This window comes from Bombus affinis, chromosome 1 (assembly GCF_024516045.1).
Source record: "Bombus affinis isolate iyBomAffi1 chromosome 1, iyBomAffi1.2, whole genome shotgun sequence".
In the NCBI taxonomy this organism is placed as follows: domain Eukaryota; kingdom Metazoa; phylum Arthropoda; class Insecta; order Hymenoptera; family Apidae; genus Bombus; species Bombus affinis.
The window spans coordinates 10,828,897-10,850,194 of record NC_066344.1 but is presented as its reverse complement, the minus strand read 5'-3'; the positions used below and the strand labels follow the sequence as shown (position 1 = coordinate 10,850,194).

At 44.6% G+C, this 21,298-nt stretch overlaps 1 protein-coding gene across 4 annotated transcripts in view; it reads left to right on the top strand.

Moving 5' to 3' along the window:
- The window catches only part of LOC126917106 (discoidin domain-containing receptor 2-like), a 134,653-nt gene that overhangs the window by 68,519 nt on the left and 44,836 nt on the right, over nucleotides 1–21,298 (top strand). The window contains exon 3 of one of the 4 annotated variants that reach the window (XM_050723566.1): nucleotides 11,236–11,301. The exons of 2 other annotated variants lie outside the window; for them this stretch is intronic. The gene's annotated coding sequence lies outside the window, so the exon portion shown is untranslated. Of the gene's footprint in view, nucleotides 1–11,235; nucleotides 11,302–11,335; nucleotides 11,484–21,298 lie in introns of those variants that run through there. One more of the 4 variants, XM_050723597.1, reaches the window with a different exon arrangement.

The following is a 21,298-nucleotide window of genomic DNA, read 5'->3' as shown; positions in this document are numbered from 1 at the left end:
CTCGGTTTTGTCGCTGGACACGGATCAATCGACCCACCGGACGATTCATAGAATCGTTTGTGGCAATACTCGCGTCGATGTTATCGATACACCTGTTCTTCGCCGAGACACTGGATACTGGCTGCTTCTAAGGTGATCTCCCTCGTGTGTGATCTTGTGGATGTTTCATAACATTCCCCTAATGGACAGTAAATGTAGAGATTGTTACGTTTCAGGATTCTTAATTGTAAATTACAATTAAGTAATGCTACCGAATTACTCGTTGGGAATGAATATACGTAAATGCCCAACATTTTTTAAATGATCAAAGAATTTTCTAACGTGGTTAATAAAGTACAAGAGCAACCTCGCTCGAGTAAAGTCACTCGTTTACATAAAAATCTTTTCCTATCACTTTTTTTCCATCATTGAAGTGGATGCTAGTGCACCTTAAAGAACACGCATATTGTTTATCGAACTTTAACGATAAATCCAGCAGAAAATATAGAACGAATCATAGATTGTCAGTATATATATTCAATTTTATGAATCAACAGCTTCTCCGTATAGAATGTACACTTCTAAACAAAATTGGGCGGCAATTTGAAATAAATTGCAGATATGGTTGATTTCTTGGAGTAAGTGAAAGTTTCGTTGTTTCTAGTCAATATGGTGCGTAAAGTAGCTGATTTGACGTCTGAAACGGATGCTTCCGGCGGGTCGCGTTGAATAATTCATGGACAGGTAGAGAGAATGGCGTTCGATAAATAAATCGACGGGCTCCATTGGCTGTCGCCCGCGTTATTGTTACGCTATCGATCAATCATCCGAGGGAATTATCGTCGAACGATCGGTTTCGATTGACGTTTCTGTTCTCGGGAGAAGCCTACGCCGAGCGATCGTTCTTCTCCTCCTTGACGATCGTTCGTGTCCGGCTGACAGATTCAACGGAACGAAGAGTAACTAGGAGCAAGAGGAAACGGCGTTTAATACGTTTCACGCGAATTCAGGAAATAACGGGACGTAATTGCGCACGGCCGTGCAGACTACTCTGGTACAAACTTCCAAGGGACGACGAACATAATAATGGCAAGTAAACGGTTTTCGAGTTCCATGGTAGCGTTTGCATTTAATGAAGACCTTGGGTAGAAGTAGGTATTCTCGGTTGGAGTGGCAACCGCGAAGAGCGGCGTAATATTTATTCCATGACAGCGGAAAAAAGGTCGATGTCGCCTACTCACATTTCCACTTCTTTCTATCCTTCCTTCCCCAGGAGAATATTTTTACCTCTTTCCCGTTTCTTTTTCTTCTTTTTTTTTTTAATGTTTTCCACGCTGGGACGAAGAAATAGCGCGAACAGACACAAAAATAATGTAACACGAACATACCACGGCTAGCGTAATCCAAATGGGAAGTTAAAAGGTGGTTGTTCGCGTTCTTTCGGCTATCTTGTCTCGTGGCAGGGGTTGCGGCCACGTTTGAAATCCTCTTACTCGCAAGGCAGCAGAAAAAGTCGAGTTACTGTTATGGAAAGGAAAGAAACAGCGAGTAGGGGAGATGAAGCGGAAAAGACGTGGCAGGGGAAAAGAAAGAAACCGTGGCGAAATGTGCGGATGACGTCGAGCGGAGAAAGAAGGAGCGTAATAAGAATACCAATCGCAATAAAGAAGGATTTGCATTTGATAAGCATCGTAAAAAAGCGCCGCGTAAGGTCATTACGTATACGCATCCGCGAACTGCAACAGCCTACGCCTCCCTGTTCCAACCTTTCGAAATACCTCGTTTGCCGTAGCTCATCCCGTACACGGCGATCCCGGGCTCGGATCGAGTCGCGGGGTTGCCTTTGAAAGATGACTTCGGGACGTCGGTATATCGCTGACTACACTCGTTCGATTATCCAGGGCGTGGAGCTATCGAAAAAGAAAAAGAAAAAGGGAGTGAAGGAGAAACGGAGACTTGTCGTAAAAATCCAATGCGATACGTTATCTTTTTAAGAAGCCTCTTGGAGATTGGAAACGAGAAAGTAGGCTGTATTGTATTTTTCTTTAATTCGTTGATTTACGATGAAGATTTTGTAAGGGCATCAGAGATCGTGGTATGTAAATAGCGGAACAATTAAGATTTTTAAATTATTATTTGGTTTTCAATATTTTATTACGATATTTAAAACTAATCTACAACAAAATAAATACAATGCCTGTTTGTATCGTTAGCTACATTTCATTGTAAAACGTTTAATCATTCCTGACGGATAAATCAAAGAAAAATTTGTATTAAGAGATCAGTATCAAAGTGATAAATGGCTGATCCATGTGATTCGTCTCTCAAAGGATTTTCAAGACAGCATGTTAGAACCTGTCTGTTATTACTTGCTCTTTAATATTCTAATAAATCATAAGTAATATAAAAATGACAGGGAGTTGATGGTTCTTTTCACAACTGAACCGAAAGAATCCCCAAAAAATTCCGTAAACCAGTTCGTCACAACAGCCCGCCAGAAGTATAAATCCATGGAACGGTTTCAACGGTAGCGTCCAAAGTCAACGATGCCGAATAAAAGCGTCACTTTTCGAAAGGATGGGAAGAGGACTAGGGAAAACAGAACGCTAAAATGATGAAGGATCGGTCGGTGAAGATGTCATGGCAGGCAACAATCCCGACGCAAAACTGGAAAACGGGCACAATGGAGTCGGAGGACGATTCATTCGTGCAACCATAGTCCAGACAGACAGCTGGACGCCCCGCAGGGATGAAACAGGAAGCCATTGTCGCCCTCGATCCTCGAAACGTGGCAGCAGCCGCATGGTTTTTTTTCTTTCGTTCTTTTTTTTATACCTTCCGTACACGGACAACACACGCGAACGAATCTACGTGTGGGTACGCGAATGCACGCGCGTATACGTGCGTGCGTGCGTTTCGCTGCACGTCGGTTCCACGTCGCGTGCAAATGTTGCCTTTTGAGCGATGCCTCCGCGCACCGAAAAGTAATTACTCCGCACGCGACCGCGCATAGAATCGTTGCTGATATATGGCCGCATGGCTAGCTGGAATAACATTGTCCCTGAATATATTCACGGAGTTCGCGAAACGGCCACTCCGTACGACGTTATTAAAACCGGACGCGAGATTATTACGCGGCGCGTTAACACTCCGAAACGTGCTTCACGGACCACTCTGTGACCAGTACCTCTGATTCTCATAATTAACTCGGGTCCTCGATGAACCTTCACGAGAACCTTGATCGAGGAATCACTCCACGTGTCTCTCTGAGACGTATACAGAAAGTAGTTCCCGTCTCGCCTGTGGAGTCAAAAGCTACGTTGAATAGAGTTCGTTTGAATGGATGATTACCTATGAATTCTATAGGTAGCTATAGAGACATCTAATTCTCACCTCGGCACGAAAATATCTAGAAGCTTCACGTATATCGTCATCCATAACTCTGGCCAAAGAACCTCGGGCTATGACCGAATGACCATAATGGTTCAGCTGCTGCTTAACGCAAGAAAGGGAACGAGATGATCCTCTCTGTGTAGCAGGACGGCGTGAATGCAAACACGTCCGACGCTAAGCGTTAATTAGCGGCCTAATGAACAGCCAGTCGAAATAAAAGAAGAGCCATTTCGAAAGAGGGACAGAGATACGCAGCTTGGGTGTCAGAACCGGAAACCGGTGCTCGAGAGTGTATTCTCGCCTTTCACGGCCGCCGCTCGGAAAGGTCGTTGCAAAGAAGGGGGACAGTTGTTTTACCGTGTGGACCGGTAACGTGTTCGGGACACTCCTTTTTGCTAATAGCATGCACGCGACCATCCGGACCACACGTGCGCAATAATGGGCAGCGCGTGGGTGTGTGTTCCAACCAGTCGGTCGACAGACCGACCGTGGCCAAAGGGTCTGTGCTATCCAACTTTCTGCCATCGTTCCATCTGCTGCTTGTTACCCGCGGTTATTAATTAGCTAGTCCCGATGCATCGTTTTCGTTATGCGACGTCGCGTCACTGCAACACTGTATGTATACATTAGTGTCTGTTTAGTTACAACTCCAGACTTTGCCTTGCAGCCATCCGGAAGTGTGTATTCTACGACCTTTTTCTCAGGCTCGATCTTAGCTTGTCGATGCATCAGCAGTTAAAGCGAGAAGCTAGATCGAGTTCTTGTAAATTCCTCTATATCAGCAATGAAATTGATTTAAATTGATTATACAATTTTTCAAGAAACAAACGATTTATTTTCACGAGCTACTTTATCATATAAGAAAATCATATAAATACTTGTAAATTGCGGGAAGAAGTATCAGAAATATATTTATAACACTACTCTTTAAGCGGATAGTGGTGTGAAAGGGAGGAAAAGTCATAATTTAGTGAAAAATACATATGAGGCGTTCAGGAGTCAGATTGATCGACTTCATAAATTGAAAAGTAAAAAAGAAAAAAAAAAGATGAAGTAAAAAATAATGAAGTTAGAAACAGCGTTGCTAAATCAATCTTACAATTTTCTATTATTTATGCCATGTTTTTGCAATGATCGTACATGAACGACTTCTAAACTTCGACGAAGTCATAATATACGCGTTAAAGTCGAGGAAGGGTGGCCCAAGGCGAGGAAAAGGTGTTGAGACACGGAACACCGTACCACGAGGCGACGACAGCGCAATTAACTCTGAATCTCGGAGCGGAACGTTTCTCCACCGGGGGTATCGTAAACGATCGTCTCTCGCGCGTTCTTTCTGCCGTGTGCCGTCCTCTCGTCGCGAGATAAAACGCGTCGGGCCTTGCTCGAGGGTGGTTCGAGGGCGATTGTTATTAGCCCGACGGTGCCGCCTCAAAGGGACTCCGCTTCCCTCGTGATCGCCCTTTTTTGGAATCCGTTTGCAACGACACGGTGCGATTGTTGGGCGGTGTATAGCGAGACGCGACAGACGGTTCGCGTTTCACTCGAGCTCTCGTTGAACGCATCCGGGTGTATGTTCGTTTTCCAATTGCCTCTCCGTTTGTTCGGAAAGAATCGGGCAGTTTGTTAAATTCCATCGAAACATAGAATAGCTTCAACGAAAAATCCCCTACTTCTATTCTTGCTACTACTATTGTACTTTCGTGAGTAGTCTTTTACGTTCAGAAGATGTCATTTGAGATAGCAGAAGGGCAAGAGAAATTGCAAGATGTTATATGAGACATCGATAAGACAGATGAGAGCACGAAACATTTAGAATGTTCATTGCGAGAGCACAAATATTATCTGGGTTTTGAAAAAGCGAATCCCCCGATACTTTTGTATAATTGATACAGATTATTGGAATAAGTAACTGTTTTAAATTCACGGAAGAATATCTGGTTTAGTTCACTCCCCTCGCATGATCTGATATACAAACATACAATTTTCAGTCAATTCTTGTTTATTTTTATGATTGCATCTATCAACAACACCGTGTCAGCCACCGCATTTCTTTCAAATGTCTTCTCCTAAGTAACGAATAATACATACCTCAACAACCATAAACTATTCCGTAGACCGTAGACGTCTCTATGTAACGTTATGCCAGAAGATACCGAAAAACTTTTCTCGCTGAGGCCTCGTTCTAGCGAGATACTGGCAACTTCCGGCAACGAACCTCCGGACAAACTTCCCGTGTCCAACTTTCCCCGGGAAGCAACTTCTTTGGCCACGATCGTAAACCGTGAAACCTGGAACCTGGCGTGTGAACACGGACTAAAATTACCGGTCGAAACGAGGCTGTGTGTGCAAGCTTTCGTGAAAGTTACACCGTTTAATTAAGGATCGATCGGTCGCGTCAAAGCGTGCTTGTTTTAGGGAATAATGGTCCCGCAAGAGGTACTCTGTTGTCGAGAGACGACGACTTTTCGTCTCCAGTTTGCACGGTTCGTCTCGTCGCGGGAGCCGGCAGCCAGCCCTCGATGTTCTCTGGTCTCGAATCTCCTGGCGATGCTCGAGGCAGGCTGCAGAGGCAGACTTGCCCGCAGAAATGTAAATACCGGTCGGCCAATCAGTCTGATTGGTCCCATTCGCTCGAATGCTCGTCATTCACCGGCGCATATAGCGAGCCGTAAGGCACGGTTGCCGTTATATGCTCCTGGATCGGGCCATTGTTCGTGCAGATATGTGTGCATTCAGTATGCGCGCACACACACCTGTACGTGTACCTTGATGTTACGTACGGTAACAGGTATGCGATAGGTATATAGCCATCGACCGAAACGCGTATCGCTTTTGATATTGCGGATCCGAAAATGTGACTAAGTTCGTTTGCAACTGGCGTAGTTTTCTTCTCCTCTCTGCGATGGAAACGGTGGCAAAATTTAGTCGCTGGTAATTAAATCTGATATAGCGTGCACAATGACATTTGTGTTTTCTGAACTTCATTCGGCGTGTTTAGATATTATCGAACGAATAATAGATTAATTAAATTGATCGGGATTAATATAGATTTTGTTTAGAAATCGGTCCTACTTAAAAAGGGGAAAAAGATATTGGACCGTGGCAGATGGAAATATTAATTAAAATCTCGGTGGAGTTTTCTGTAGAAACCCATCGCGAATAGCGTGAAACTTGTTTCATTTCCAAATTGAATTTATTCCATGGAATCAATGGAACGTAGTATCTCTGTTGAATTACAGGAACGTAAAAATACATATGTACTACCACTTGATTCGACTTTCCTTTTATATTTTACATAAGTGGAGAATTTTCTACAGTATATGACAAGAAAGGAGCGCGTACAAGAGCATGTGTACATATGCTCGACTTCCTTTCACGATAAAGCAGGAGCGAGGTGTTGCGAGAGCTGGCAGAGAAATCGATTCATTTCGCAGTCGGCCGTTTTCTGCGCACTCAGGAAGTTCGCTAAGCCGGCCCCGTGTATGCGGCAACGTCCGTTCAATTTGTACAGTCGTTAGACGGTATGGACGAGGATCGTTCGGTCTACGTGGAAACGCGCCGACGCGACGCGACGATTCCTCGTGCTGATCCCCAGTGACGGGAATCGTTGCGTGTCGTTGGCTCATTGTTATGGCAATGAGCGTTCCCGCCGGTATCTTCCAATTTTAGATCGGCCCCTGCAAATTGTCTTCCTAATCGCAACGTGCGTTTTATTCGCCCGATTACCTGGAAACGTTATTTACCAAATCGTTCGTGTATCATCGCGATGAAACTTAGCCTCTAAGCCTTCCACTTAGACGAAACCCCTTTAACCCATTATCCCTTTCTAAAAACAAATAGAATCGAATTGAATTCGAGTTTGTTTCACAATTACGCGTGTCTTTCTACTATTTATCCTTCTGTTCTCTGTCTCTTTTTCCCCTCTGTCCTGTTTGTATATAAAAATCTTGAGTCACGAAAGACGCATCCCAGCGTTTGTTTCTCTTACTTATTCCTTCCTCTCTACATTTTCTTTCCTTCCTTTTGTGTACACAAAAATCCACGAGCCAAGGAAGAGCCAGTGGCGAAGGATCACTAGTCGCGACAGCGTCGCCCATTCTCGGAGATAACGCATTCTTTCGCGAGCTTGTTTACAAGAAAGTCCAAATCCGGTGGAAATTCAAGGAAGAGGAAGAAACAGAGAGGCCCACTCGAGAAGATGAAACGCCTTGTTCTCTTTTCCTAAGTACTCGGCCTCCTCTGTCGCAACCCTTTCTCGCTACGATCCACGTCACGTGTCCTTTTGCTTCTATCCTCGGATGGTACGGAGACGGAAGTGCGAGTACGCGCGAGAAAGGAAAGACCAACGCGCGTGCAACGAGTAAAAACCTCCTCTCCTGGTTTACTCGCTTTACGCTCCTAATCTGGTTTGACTTGTTTACCGGACTTCGATAAAGGAGCAACGCTATTCGCGAGTGGCCAAGAGTCGCGCGACTGTGTCTACCCGCCTCGAATCTCGAAATTTATTATCTCGGTAAGTATAACCGTGAAGGGAGAATCTGGGAAAAAGTCAGACCGCGAAAGTGGCAAAGCGAAGGATAGAAAAAGAGGAAATCACGACAGTCGTGATAACATTGGTAGCCACGGTTGATGGTTTATCGGAAAGTCTCGGCTCTAGCAGCCGGTGTTTTTACGACCGCACCATGGTATTGGTTATAAACTGGCTGGTTGTCCTAAAACTGTTTGTCCCGTGGTGTTATGGTCGCCGTTTCAAGGAAATTTCAGATGTCCTGAGAACCGTATATTCTCTGTCAGGTTATCGAACTTTTCGTAAGTTTCGATACCTTACGCGCTGTCGTTTCTTCTGGGGGTTGGAATTGCGAACTTGTCCCGCCAACGAAATTCCTCCAGTTACACGTAGACCGGTATTGCTTGCTGGTTACGCTTTTTATGTCGTTTGTCATATTTTTCACGTACTATTCTACTCAATATCTTTATACAACAAAGAGACGCGAAACAAAACTTCTATAAATTCCAAAGTTTAGTACAGAAATCCGACTTAGGTAGATACATATATTTACCATGGAAATGCTAGAACTTAGATCTTTGAAACTTGGCATTTTAAATTACGTTTTAGACGGTTGTGCGTTTTAAAAATGAAAAAAGGAGAAGAGTCGTTCTGTTTCGTAATCCCGTGGCCCGGCCGCCACGGAATAACGACCCACTCGTCACGTTCGCCAGACAACGAACTTTTCGTCACAGGACACCACGTAGCCCGTACGCGCGGTTACGCGGTGCACGATGACTACTACGACGACTACTACGACGACCACAACGACAATGGCAACGGGGAACAGATGCCGGCGGTTTTAGCATTGCCGCTGTGTGTCACAGGATTCGCTTTAACGAGGTTGCTCGAGGGGGTTCATTGAGACGCCGGCTGGTTTGGTAACCATGTGACTTATCCTCTCCCACCCCCGCCACCAGTGTCGCGTTCATTTTCTCCGTTCGTTTTATTATTCGCCTCTTACTCCCTTCTGTTCCTCCATTCTTTCGTCGCGTTCGCCATTACCATCGTCTAACCTTTATTTTCTTCTTCCCCGAATTCTCGGCATTATTCAACGGGCGCACGTCTCTCATTGAGGATGCACGCACGTACCGACTACCTGCGACGACGACGACGACAACGAAGACGAGCACGGAGACGACGACGAGCGGCAGAAAACGACGTCCCCATAGTCGCTCGAAATCCGCGATAAAAACGTCTCGCCTTGTGCAGCCGGTTCTACGCAGAGCTGGGTGCTGGCTTCGACTCTCCCTCGAAACGGTTCGAATATCTGCATCGCAATGAGCTTCGCTCGATCCTTCCTTTTCTATCTTCGTTCGCCCCTTTTTTTTATTCCTTTCTAGTTTCTTCCCGGCCGACATTGCCATTTTACCGTTTTTTGCTCCTCCGCCAGTATCCGAACGATCTTGAGATATAAAAGATCGGTGGATCGACGTAAATTCGTTTCGTTTTAACGCGAGTTTAGCGAGTTTTCGCGTTCAAATTTTATTAACCCGCCGCGTTCCTCGACTCCCTGGCGGTGGGTGAAAATGAAATTTGTATCTTTTATTAGTGGGTTCGCGGCCTCGGAGCTCGTTAAACGTCACTGGCGTTATTATAAATTTTATAGACGCGGTTCGCGGGCCCGCACGCTTCGCGATATCCACTCGTCGACGTTGAATCCCGATTACACTAGCGGCGTCACTAATTGCACGTATCACATTATAAACTTTAATCACTTTAATTACTTATCGCATGTAATTAAGCATTTATTGCTGTTGCTCCTCGCGTCGGTCGTTCGATGATTTCGGCTCGCTGATGCGCTCGACCTCTTCCGCCCACCGTCCCCTGTTTCCTCTCCGCCGCCGCTAGGGGACCCCCTAATGAAAGTTTGAATCGCAATTTTACCAAATTAAAGCCAGACTAATTGTCAACGTTATTTCGAGGCGCAGGCTATCGCTATTTTAATTATTCTTGGCACCGCGATACGTTCCGCGATCCAATCTAAACGTTCATTAGCCAATTCGAGCGGTGAACGTGGTCACCCCTTTTATTTATTTTTTATTTATCGAGCCCGTACCAGCTGACGTTCGAATGTAGGAAAAACCATGCTTCATTGTACTATAAAAATAAATCTGTTCGTAATTATAATTCTGTAAATCCATAATTCTCATCATCGAGCATGTCCCTAATTGTCACGTGGTAAAATCACTATTAAGTTTCGTATGAAAACTTTGTACTACAACTTGATTACCAAAACGCTTTCGTGCAACGTATTGCACCAATATATTTCGATATAAACTTTTGAGCACGAAGAATCGTAAGGATGTTAACGACAGGATGTCGCGTCGTAGGAATTTTTTTATTTCCGACATTAGGCATCGTTGGACGTTGTGAGTAGCAGGCTCGAGCACATCAACGCGAAACGCAACGGCGGCCCAGAAATAAAGTCACGCACGAATTTGCCAGCCATTTTGAAGGCTTAACGATCGAGTCAGGCCAAACGGTCGCACGCGTCTCGCCATTCTTCACCACCCCGTGACCGTTTCTTACGGGGTGGCACGGTGTAACGAGCTCGAGCCCTCCGTGGTGCTTTTCTCATTAAAACGCCGGAGAACGTCTTATTATACGTCGTGTTATTGTCATTATTGTCGCGTGGAATGCACGACGTCGCGACACCATGGTGTGAAATAGATATCGGTAATGGCGACGTTCTGTTAGTAAATCTCGTTCGTTACGCGACGTCGATCAATGTCGAAAATCGAGAAATGTCGGATAGGAATTTCACTGCCGCCGGGTAAAATAGATTACCGAAGATACAATTGCTATGTCTGATATTAGAGGAAATGTCATTCAATTTGAGTCAGGAATACTTTGGGATATTTCCTGTAAAATAATGTCCATAATTTACAGTCGGAAGTTTCAGTTTTGATAATTGTGAAAATTACATTACTTTAATAAATTGTAGATTGTCTTTCCTATATCTATTTGAAGATGTTACATCGAGTAATCACAGAATACAATTTACAATTATTGGAGGCGACAATTTTAATAAGATATATACAGAAGTAAAACTGAGCAACATCATTCTCTGAAATTTGTAAATTTTGGTACTAGAATATATAATAACTATTTAATTGTACGGAAATCGTATAATTAACAATCGATCGATTTGATTTCTGAGAGACCCAAGCGTGAAGTGCTTTCGGCCGTAGATTTTTCAATATTCGAATAATTAAATTACTCGGTAAATTAGCGATTATTTATCGTACGTGAAATCAGATCTACATTAAGCAATCAACAGCTAATTACGAAATTTGCCTTTTCTGTTACAGGTGAGCGCATCAATTTTGGCCATTAAGCCCTATAGAGAGTGAGACGTCAACGCGATCGCCGAAACGGTGAGTCCCGCGCTCGCGGCTTATTAAATCCTGTTAGCGTCAGTATCCGGCTTCATCCTAGGCGCTTTTCAACGCATTTTGCGAAATAATACGGAAATTCGACGAGGATCGCGAGAGAGGCCACGCAGACTGGGATCAAATGAAACGGCGCTTAACGCATTTAGCCGAGGAACAAAGGCTCGGTAATTTCGAAATGAAGCTCGGTCTCGTGTTTCTGCCTTCTCTTCTCCTCCCTATCATCCATTTTTCTCTTTCTCTTTTCTTTTTTTTTTTACATCTCTCCACACTCGACGTATACAATTGCGTCGTGTTTGATCGCAGAAGGGAAAGACGCAGAAGAGTGAATCCTAGTAGAAAACTGCTCCAGTCTCGGCGCGTCCTACCTCTCTCCCGAGAAGGATCCCTCTTTTCCTACGAAGTAAACTGTTTTCTTAGGCACTCGGAGCTCTTCAAAAATTCCTAAATATTTACTCGAGCGAAGGACCCCCAGACGGACGACACTTAAACGGTATTCCACGGGCACGGTACACGAAGATGGGCTTAAGCTCGCTGAAGGACGGATTAGAGCCACTCGTGCGCATCTCCCTTTCTCTTCTACTCTTTTTCTTTCTTCCTTTCTTTCTTCCCACTGCTCCTTCCCTTCGATGGATGGATCGTTCTTTTTCTCCTTTATTTCTTTCCTCTTCTTTTTCTCGAACTTCCGCTTCTCTGACTCACTTGCACCGCGTATTTGCACTAAGGGAAAATGATCGTTCTTTGAATCGGCGGTCCACATCCCGACTTTCTCGATCCTATCCACGAGGAAACGATCGAACTCAACAAATCGTCCGTAAGAATCGGGCATTTTTCTACATGTACGGAACTATAGAACGAAAAATGGAACGGAGCTTTCGAGACCGACAATTACGGCGACAGAGGTCCGCCGGTAGTTCCTTCGACATATCGAATTACCAGCCCTTGTCCTCCTTCGCGAAACCCAAATCTTCTCGACCCTGTTCTCTTCGAGGTCAAAGTAATTGTTACAACGCGGCGTGCTTATCCACGATCACGAAAGTAAATACGTTCCATGCGCCATATTTCTCTGCAACATGAAATTACGCTCTAATTACCAGTTGGTCGGTTTTGTGAACGACGAATAAGTTGGAGGTCGTAATCATCGTGATGGAAGAATTCACGAAACGTTCGGACATGAAATCAGAGCGGTACAGAGTCACGCGATTTGATGAGAAAATATATTCTGAAACCTGTCATTTCCTTCTCGTATCTTCTACTTTATCGTTTGCTTATTCCTTGCTCGGTAGAGACTGGGTCATTGCTGTCACGAATGTTCCATTCTATAACAACGAAAAATTCGCTTAAAATGTAAGCTTGCTTATATAGTTCAAGATCGTATAATATAAGTGTAGCGGCACATGATTTAGAGGGAAAATCAAATCATGTTGTTGTTTTGTCCCGGAGTATCAAGACTGTTAGAATACAAGTAATGTAAACTCCGGGCAAAACAATGCCGCCGCTGCAGGCAACCGTCGGGTTAAGACAAATTCGAATTTTCCGACTCTCCCCCGACCAGTATAAATAAACAGACACGTTCGCGGACGAATAGAATATAGTACGGTATCGAACGAGTATACACAAAAATCATCAGTGCTATCTCTATCAGGGTATCTCTCTCTATGCCTATTTAATTATTTTAAATATATATAACGAGCTGCGACAGCAATAATTTGCTCTCATCATTTCGCACTATCCTTAAGCGTTGAACCTCTACAGAAGATTTAATAGAATACAATCTAGAATTTAAAAAGTGAAAGATCCAATAGAATGTAGTCTAGAACTTCAAAAGATTTATCGAGATATATTCTATTATAATATAGTACAGCCTAAAGTCGTAAAGGTAATTCAGAAAACAATAAACCCGTAGAAATATCTCTGTTGTATCAAAAGCGGACTCAGCTTCCGCCGTCCGAGGGTTAAAACTCCGCTATCTTTACGCTATCCTCGGTATAAGGAAAAGAAAGATCCTCCGATAGTTAGACGACGGGAAGCTCGATATCGGGATCCGACTCCTCAGTTTCTGACGACTTTCTTTTTTCTCAGCCGGTTACAAGGCTCGCGTCGATGCAAAAGCATTCCCTTGTTCGAAGTTCCCGCGCCTCCATCCACCGTTTCCCTAACGTCGGATCCGCGATTTCCGTCTGAGAGCTTCGAAAACTTTCGGCGGCGGTCGGAATACCGGGTTGCATTAAACATGAATAAACGATTTATGAGGACGAAATGGCTGCAGGGGGGCTGCGCTCGAAGGAGGTGGTATCCGAATAAAAGCAGGTCGACTGGAATAGGCGTCGACTTTTTTTCCATCGTTCGTATACGTGCACGCGATCGCGATCCAGTCTCGCGTTGTTGCACGATAATTAATCGCCGCTGTGGAACACACGTACGAACCAGTTTGAAGTTATCTTCTTTGTCATCGCAACGGGTAATAATTCCTGGACAATAGATACGTGTTCGTCGATCGTTGATACGTTGGACGCGATAACGCGTACAAGGACTTCAATTTTTCCAGCTTTACAGCTTCTTTTTTAACGTAAGCTGCATTTGTATTTATATACTGGCTAGTTGGTTTTGTTTCTGTATGTTGGTTTTTAAACCGAGTTTATTCAATTTTATCAACTTTAAAGAACGATAGAAGTTTTGTATAACAATTGCGATAGAAGTTAAATGGAGATTTGAAATAGGGAAACGCAAAGGGCGGAGAATCTTCAGCCACTGCTCATCGATCGCTTCTTTATACCTGACTGGAAAATCTAGTAATTTCTAGACTTGATTCAGCCAATGAGAGCGTGCAACGAACGATGGAAGAGCAGGAATATTTGCTTAGCACTCACGATATCTCTCCAACTACGTACTCACGTACATATATCATTACCAGACTGCAAATGTCTACTTACTTATCAGAAGTGTAAATTACGAAGATTGGCAAGAATACGTACAAACATTTAAAGGATAAGACGCACTTTCTAATTATATCTCACTTTTCCATCAGTATCGGCAGGCACGAATTTATAATATTTATTGTACGAACTGTTCAGAAAAATAGTGCTTAATTAATATCAAACTCTTTGTAAGTCAACAGACCTTATAACGAAATCATTCAAATTAGAAACCGTTGGACAACAATTATTACATCTTATTCGTGTAATTATTTTATTTATCAGAGGTTCAAAGAGCTCAAAGAAACATCGCGCAGTGCGTTCCTATAATATCGTTATTAAAATACGAAACTTTTCAGTTATCTGGTTATACGCCGTTTCTTCAATTATATCGAGCAGAGAAAGATCGCGGAGTTCCGCGGAAGTTCGTACGGATAATTCTCCCAATGTCGTTCCATCCCATCCTGAAACAGATACTCGAGCCGGTTAGCTATGTCTTCCAGAGCGGAACGTGAGTTTTCGAACAGAGATTACGTCGGGATGCATTATCGATGAGAAAACAGATAACGAGCGAATAATTCGTTTTCGCGACGTCTCTATCACGGATCGGGATCAGAGCTCCTGTGGCATCGTTTCACGAGTTCGGAAAGTTTGCTTTGCCACGCGGTTCGCCTCGAGCTAATTTGCGACCGTCAGCTGCGTATTTCTGCGACTATTCTGAGTTTCTTGTGGCGTTCACCCACTAGTCACGCGGAGTGTTGCTCGCGGAGTAGGCGGAGTATCTTTAAAAACGAACACCGTGAAACAATATTTCCCTTTTCGCCTTGTGAGTGATTTTCGTTGCAAGATCATTTTTTACGGCCTTTGAAGCGACAAACTGTGTTGAAAAGTTGCGTCCCGGACCAAAGAAACTCGTCGTCATCGCCATCGTGTAGTGGTAGTGATCGTCGTGATGGAAGGTTGTCCTGAGTGTTTATTGCGCGGGGTGAAAGTTCGACGTTGGTCGGAAATGTCCGCGTCGTGCAATCTAATTATCGCGTTCGCGGGTGCCAGTAACGACTGGTCGTAAATCCGCGTGTTGTTCGAAATAAAAACAGGTCGTCGACAACAGGGCACGAAGAATCGAGTGGCTATCCGTGACACGTCTGTCAGCGTGTCTTACGAAACAAAATGCAAAAACCATTCTTGGAGGTGGTCAGTCGTTAATTCGTTTCGCGAAGAGATCTTTTATTACGCTGTAACTCTTGGTTGTCTAGAAAGATGCGCTGTACGTCTGACATGTTGTTTCTTCTTTTTTCTACGGTGGAAACACGCATGTCGTTGCCTCGATCCGAGGAATCGTCGTCAGGTAACGTTAATTGGTCAGCAGATTTAATTAGCCCGCAAAAAGAGCAATCTCGTTCTTCCTCCGTCTCGAGTCGTTGATTAACTGAACAGGGAGGAGCCTGTTAATCGATAATTAATTTGCGTCGAAGGCTAATGCTCCGCACCGTTCTCCCCCGGGGAGATAAGCAGTGAAATAAAACGAAGTTTTAGCCAGGTTGGAACGTCACTTGGACGTCGCCTTGTCAGCAATACGCGTTGTTCTCGATATCCATTCCCAATGGAGCGTCGAGCTTCATCCAATTGTCAGGGATCTCCATTTCGTCTGGACCGCTCGCTGCTCGACTGCGGATTTCTCGGCCAATCGAGTTCTCGTTAATGCTTCGGCCGACCAGTCACTGAAATCTGAATGGCAAGGTGGCAAAGGGAGTCCTGTTCTCGGGGATATCCATGGCTCATATTTTATGCGCGGGAAGTAATTAAAAGAACGGCAGAGATTGGTGATCCAGATAGATATTCAGTTGAAAAGAGTTTCACGAATTGATCATGCGATTCCAATTTACTTTTGCCCATTGGAGACTGAGAATACCGATATTCTATTCGCGACTACTTTCCCGACATTGAGGGTTTTACTTTGATAGAAGTAAACCGTGCCGCAATTTACTAAGTGTACACATAGTTAGAGACAGAGAGATAGACAGAGAGATAGAGAGGCTGGTGCTTCGAATTTCCGGCAAAGTACGCATCCTCGACAACAAGTCACTCGAGCTGGCTCAGCATCAATCACGTGCTCCAGCGTGCGCCATTTGAGAAAACGGCATAGGCAATCTACGTGAAAAGGCAGGAAAGCAAAGTGCACTCGAGAAATATCGACACGCATTCAACGTGGGTGGTTATCGTTCGCTACCTCGTGTTCAAACACCAAGACGAAACAAGTGAAAAGTAGAAATACGAAATCGTCGATGATAACAGAGACAAGAAAGAGACAAAAGAAAGTTGATGGGAGGACGAAACTATAGACGAGCCTTCCACTAACATAGCTAAGAAAGAACAACGAAGGTAGGGAAGAAAGGGAGGAGACCCCGAAGCGAAAGACAGAAGAAACAGAAGAAGACGGCGAAAGACGTGGATGGTGAGCGACGTTTCACTTGTTCCGAACATAAACTAGAACGGCAGACGTGTCGGTATGAAAATTTCAATCGGCTCTGCTAAAGTGTCGGCGTAGCGACTGTCGAGGAGGCGACGTCGCCGAAGCTGTAGCAGGGTGGTGATGTAGAAATTCAGGTGGAAGATCCAGAGGGGGAAACGTGGAGGAGGTAAAGAAGGGTAAAGTGGCTCTGGGCCGCGTATAGGTGCGCCCACCTTTATCTCTCTTTTCCTCTCTCTCTCTCTCTCACTCGTTACCACTTCGAATAACGCGAACGTTCCATCGTCTCCCTTCGTGGTATTCTCCTCTTCTATCGTGCGAGGCCTTAGCCCCCGGCGAACTGCATAATTCATGGCCCTGCTACACCAACCGCCTCCCTAACGGACCCTCTTCTCGAGGGTCGACGTCAGCCAACCCTTCTCCTCCTAGGTACCGCCACCTTCTCCCTTCCTCGCGACCTCCTGCGCTCTTCCACCTGGCTTTCCAGGGTCAAACTTGGACGGTCGCGTTATTGTACGTCACACTGCGTGCGCGTCGACTCTCGAGGGGCAAGGTAAAGCTTGCACGCGTCCGGATACAAGGACACGTTAGTTAAACGAGAAAGGGGGAAAGGAGAGGGTACGGTATGCCCGGATAAAGTTGGCCCAAAGCGTTCTACGTGCATCGTAAGCATCGCGCCGGCGACGCGCAGAATGTAGGCGAATATTTCGGCTGAGTTATGAACGGCACCCCCCGTCGAGGTAGCGGCGACCTAACGAGAGGAACGCCACGGGCGCTTCGACCGCTCTCGATCCTCCTTGAATACCTTCCCTGACAGCGAACAAGATTCGAACGCCGGAGTAATGGATTTTTACGAGTCCAGACTGAACGTCTATACACGAACAGGGGAGGGACGCGTCTATGCGAGCCATTGTAACGCGATCGTGTCACTTTTTATTCGGCATTGTGCTCCTTTGGACTGTATTTTAAGCTGTCCGATGTGGTAGGCTGTGGGGTGACTGTTTAGAGGAGATGGATTCCGCGAGTAAGACCGAGTCGAACATGCTGATTTACGTTCAACGAGATACATGTTTCTTAAAGTGCCTTTGGCGAGGATATATTGCTAGACATTATCGAAACCTGTATGAATGCTTATGTACGTATACGCTGTTTGAAACAATTAAAGGGTTATTTTCTCTGTCATGTTGATTTTATTAAAACCAGTGTATGAAACTTGTAAAACTTCTTCGCTTCTCATTTCCCTTGGTTAGCGCAAGAGAACTGTTCGTGGTAGTGGCACTCTAAATGCTTGAGCAACGTACGACACGTAAGAGAACATATAAATCACGCAACATATTATTACAACATTTTACGTTATCATCGACTTGTCTGGCTTAATAAGATAATAATATCATAAACCACACTTTTCTGTCGAACCACTTTTACAATTAATATAATGTCCGTGCCCCTCGATGATTTTACATCGCAATACATCAGCTAGAAACTACTAAATCAACGAAAAAAGAGAAGAAAAGGCGGAAAAATCAAAGCAGGAAGACGTTCCACGCTAAACGAACCAACGATCGTTCGCCCCATAGAAACCAGCTTCAATCTGATTTAGATACCTGGAGAATGTCGTTAAATCCACAGCACAATCTCGGCCTGTCGCCGTCGCCCGTGGCTATGTCGCGCTCAGGGTGCGAGTTGTTTCAGCTTTCGCGAGATCGTGTACGCGCCGATAGAAGACAAAGTGTTCACCCGGAGCTACGAAACCGCTGGAAATTAATACGAAACCGGCTGTAAAGCGTTCGCGGGGAGGAACGCGTGATGCGTAGAGCCAACGAAGACGAGTGGAACAAGATGCAGATATCCCGGAGGCCTGGGCCGTTTACTCTCGTCCTACCGGCAGGAGCGTACCGGTTTCTCGCGTTGAATAAATGGGAGATGCACTGCCATCTTGGGCTCCCATCGCTCGCGTTCGAAGATAAACATCAGCGCCAGCAGCGTCCGCGCGAACAGCACACGGTAGTCGAACAGAACCCTCGTAATTAGCCATGCTTCGAGCGCTCCTCTCTTTTTCGCGCGTTCCACGACGCCGATGCGCCCGAGAATGTCCGATCACGACCATTTGCGAAGTGTCCAGCAACCGATCAAAGCGCTCTGCCGTGCCGCGCCGCATGCTCGCGGAAGAAATTTCTCCCTGATGGATGGCCGAACCCCTGGGTGAATCGCTTCTTTGAATTTCCGCTGATGAAGATTTTTACTAAGAGGAGGTATAAGAGGATTATTGTGAGGGGTATCAAAGCTCGATTCACATTCCATAGTTCGTGGTATTATTTTATGGTGCAAATTAGAAGCTGGCTGCGGGATACAAATGCTAAAATGCTTTGGTGCTGGTTTTTGATCGACAGAGTTCTGATTATTCGACATACTAGTCTAAAGTCTAAAAGTAGATTCGAACTGTGAAGTTAAACGGACCTAAGTAATACGCGAGGGACTACGAATAAATATTTTAAAATATACTTTTTATTTGTTTTAATTTTGGCATTACGAAGCAAATAGTATATTGATATTTCTTGTATTTCGGTCTAAATGTAATCCTTGCCGTCTCTCTTTGTACTATATTTATTAAATAATTTGTGACGTAGCGTTACACGTCCCAACACGTAGAAATTCCCTATATAAATTATTCACAGGATCACGTTAATCTTTTACCATAAAATGCGATGAGATTTACAGTCTAATTTCATTTAAAAGGATTCACTTTCATAGCACATAAAAAAAGGAGCAAATATACCAAGCCATTGGTTGTCAAAGCTACGACGTCTTTCAATTTCATTTTTTTATGACACTCGTGATTGATAGTATTAAGGATAACTTGGACCCCTGTTACATCGGTTTAACAACGGTTACGGCCGTTATCTCGAAAAAGGAAAATCGCCGGATGCCAGGAGACAGGAGGCTCGTGTAAATTTTATAGATCTTGCTCGAAGCAAACGGCATACGTCCGGGGACGCACGATGTTGCTTCTGATTTCGCAGAAAGGCCGGCTGTAAAACCTGTTTGTACGTCTCTTCGAGGCGACATCCTCCGACGTAGGTACACCGGGGAGAGAGCACGTTGCATTTCCGGCAAGATACTGTAAAGCGTAAGTGACTCGGTTGACCGCCGCCGGTACTCCGTGGAAATGCTATTTGCGTCCTAGGGAAATCCAGCCGACGTCCATTTCGCTTTATCTCGTGCTTTCTGTCTCGCTCCCCTTGCTTCAATTTGAATCTTGACGACGTCGTCAAAGTGGCCCTTCTCTTAAGAGGAGTATATTTGAAACCGTACAGAATTGTACAAATGAAATTAACAGATTCAATTCTGATGTGTACAAACGAATTGCGATACTTGAATGGAATAATAAACAAGTTAGTATATAGAAAAATCGAATTGGGCAATCTTATAAAAAATCTTCTAAATTTTTTAACCGGGCAAAACGAATTAACTCACCGATTCTCTTGGACATCGTGCCGTGTCGTTTCTATCAACATTAAGAATAAATTACATGGTATTTATATTTGCAGCGGCTGAAGCTTCGCAAGTAAAACCGCGATGCTTATCTTTGTACTTCTTTTAGCAATCTTCTTACGTTTCACTGAAAATATCGCCAATCCGCTCCGACTTTCTACTTGATTGGATACTTTTACAAAATGTATACAAAATTTGACATTTTGAAACTCCTAATTCGTTTATAAACTTGTTGAATAACCTCAAAATTTCACTCTCTACCTACAAGTTAGATATCAACAAAGTTTCAGTAAAATGAACGTAAATATATATACTAGGTAGAAAGTTTTTTAAAGAAAATTAGGAATACAAGTAAGAATTCTATTTAAAAAGCCTATATCGAATCGCTATAATCTAACACCAAACTTTCCTAATGCTTTGCCTACATATTACTTGTCTAAATGACACACCCCTCCTGCTACTCTATTCTCTACGACCGCGCTTCGCGTTAGAAGGGTGTAATGGAAGTTCGGATCGAGAAGCCTAGAATTAGTCGCAGGGATTTGCAGGAGTATGAGAAGAGAAAAGAAAAGAGGTTTCGCGGAGCATGCACACGTGTTTCCACCTTCCGCAGCGTTCTACTATTAAAGCGGTGGCGCGCGGACCCACCCGCGTCGCGATTTCTCTTTCTTTCTCTTTCCCTCGCCGGCGTCGACGTCGTCGTCACGAGAGGGTCTACGAAAATAAGTCGCGTCGCGCCCCGGCAATTACGCGAGGACGACTTCGTCGACTTTTAATTTGCTTGGCCACTCACTCCTATCCATTTCTCTCTCTCTTTCTCTTTCAACCGGCGAAATGCGCAGATTCGCGAGCGCAAAAGTTGGCTTTCCGCGAATTCGCGCGCAAATTTACGCGAGATGAAAACGACTGTGCCTTTGAACGGCACGCGCGACCACTTCCTTCCAGCGGCCTCGTAAATCCCCTAGGGGTGGAAAGCGTGCGTGTTTTTCCGCCACGGAAGCCGTTGCCGCGAGTTTTCTCGAGCGAACTCGAGGATCTCGTTTTCGCCAGCCGCCACTTAACGATCCGCCAGCCATTAGTCGCGCGAGAACCTGCCGCGGGAATA